General features: G+C 45.6%; 1 pseudogene; it reads right to left on the bottom strand.

Annotated features, from left to right (window-relative positions):
- Window positions 1-785: 785 nt before the first annotated feature.
- Window positions 786-2,051, bottom strand: LOC116585665 (annotated as a pseudogene).
- Between the last annotated feature and the right edge of the window lie 474 nt (window positions 2,052-2,525).

Below are 2,525 nucleotides of genomic sequence, written 5' to 3'. Positions count from 1 at the left end.
GTGAAATACACTAGAAGTATGGGAAGTGGACACATTTACTTTGCAAGGTAAGGGCAGGTCATACTAGGGTTTGGATCCATTTTTCCACCTCCTTCTGGTTTGCTCACATTTTTTTTTCCCCTCAGCAAATGCCAGAGAACACAAACACAAAAACAAGAAACAAAAACAGCAAGATCAGCCTCTAACTGGGCCACACCCTAGCCCTCTCCCAACCCAGGCGGCAGGAGAAGGCGGCGGGTGAGAGGCACAATGTTCCTTTCTCAGAGCAGTGAGCCAAAGTCAATAAATTAGAATAAATTAATGAGAGCAAGGTGGTGGTGGGGGGGGAATGCAACTTTGTGCTGGGAGGGACCCTTCTCTCCAACACACAAGAGAGTTAGTGGGGAGAGGCAGGAGGCATCTCTAAAGGCCACTACAATAGGGGTAAGAGCCGTGGGAGAAGAAGTCAGGTTTTTTTTCACGTACTTCCCAAACACAGCAGAAGAATTAGGAGAGGAGGGGGAAGAGATACACACAAGGAAAAGAACCCTCTTTTCCCAGAATAAGGAAGGGCCAAGAAAGAGAATGCTATTCAACCCCGCATCTCCCAAACCATTGCTAAGGTTAAGGATTTGGTCAGTGAATCAATGAGGTGGGTGACAGAAATGTAGAATGTGGTTGGGGAAGCAGAGAATGCTAGAAATAGGGGTACCCATTCACACCCATCTCCCCAACCTTCAAAGAGAACAGACTTAGGTCAGGGGAGAGGGCACAAGGGCTGAAGTATGTGTGGAGGGCATCAGAAGTCACTGGTCAGCTTCTCCAAAGACATCATTCTGTTTGTGGTTTCATGTTTTCAAAGTCAAAAACAGAGCCTTCCATGTGCTTGTAGATGAATTTGAAGTCATTGTAGGTTGTCTCGAAGTGTGTGGTAGCATCATAGGAGCAGAAACAGAACACGTGGCTCTAGGAACTTCTAGTCAGTGAGCTCCAGCAGCTCCAGGAAGGTTCAACTTCCTTTTCTACCTCTGTAGTCTCCACCATGGTGCTGACAATGGTGATGTACTTGCCCTGGGCAGCCATGTTGTGTCTGTAGGAGATCATTCACACATAGATGTCTGACTTCCTGTTAACTTGGTCCTAGGGAGTGATGATTTGGCAGGAGTTGGCATCATCAGTATTCTTGATGGGATGGTTGAAGCTAGAGATGATGCAGATAACCTGGCCAGCCTTCTACACTCAGTCCAGAATGTGGCTGGGGCTACAGATCAGATGCTTGCAGTGAGCCACCTCTCCCTCAGGCTTCACACCCACTACCTTGCCATTCTCCATGATGATGCCATCCACAGGTTTGTTCAGCATATGTGTCTCTCCAAAGATGGCAATCTGAAAAGCCCTGAGGCAGCTCACCAAGGCCATAGAGTGGTTATAAATAAGGACTCTTTCCATATGGAGCCAGGGGCTCTTTGTACAACTTGATGCACTTGATGGTCTCAAGACAGAGCTGGTCCAGGTAGTCATAAGTGCAGTAAAGGGCAAGGGCATGGCCAGTGAGGTCGATGATGTCCTGGCCCTAATTAGGCAAGTTGGTGCTCTGGGGGTTAACATTCTCGAAGGTCTTGAGATCATTTTCATCAAAGTTTGCCACAAACACCAGGAACTTGCAGAAACACCATTTCTCAAACATGCCCATCAGATTGAAAGCCAAGGCTTCATTCTCAGTGGATGGCACTTTATAGATCTTTTTAGACAAAGCTGCCCTCTACCACCTTGAAGTCCAAGTAGCATGTCACCTCTGTATACAGCAACATCTTTACCAGCTGCCCACTGGCCATGAGGAATTTGAAGATCAGGTCAATTCTCCAGTCTTGGCCCCTTCCCATTGTCTCAGGGGGCCCCTCCAGCAATTAAAAAACCCTATACAGCTCCTCAGGGGTGTGGAGGCTCTCACCCTCATAGTAAGGGTTTCAGTCCATATATAGCACTTTCTTCCCATTCACACATAATATGCCTGACAGGAAACATTCAGTGAAGCCAGTCCCCAGAATGATTGCATCATATTCCTTGTCCATGGTTAGGCCTAACTGCCAACACAGTCACTCCTTCTCCTGCTCCTTCACCACAGCTCCCTGGGCCAGGATAATTCAGTAGTTGTTTTTGTTTGTTTGTTTGTCTGTTTAAGATTTCATTTATTTATTTTAGAAAGAGTGAGTGAGAGAGAACATGAGAGGGGAGAGGGTCAGAGTGAGAAACAGACCCCTCACTGAGCAGTGAGCCCTCTGTGGGACTCCATTCCAGGACTCTGGGATCATGACCTGAGTGAAAGGCAGTCGCCCAACCAACTGAGCCACCCAGGTGCCCTAATTCAGTAGTTTTAAGTATACTTTTCTTATGTAAATTTATTTGTTAAGGTTTGAATTCCATTAATTTTAATATTTACATAGCTAACATTAATACTCAAATTTTAATAAAACTCAGGATTTTACTTCTGGCTTTTTACTGATCACACTTTTTTTTTTTTTAATTTGCTTTTTCCAATATTTCAT

The sequence above is a fragment of the Mustela erminea genome, chromosome 3 (genome assembly GCF_009829155.1).
Source record: "Mustela erminea isolate mMusErm1 chromosome 3, mMusErm1.Pri, whole genome shotgun sequence".
NCBI lineage: Eukaryota > Metazoa > Chordata > Mammalia > Carnivora > Mustelidae > Mustela > Mustela erminea.
The sequence above is the reverse complement of the archived record's forward strand: the minus strand, read 5'-3'. Positions and strand labels throughout refer to the sequence as shown.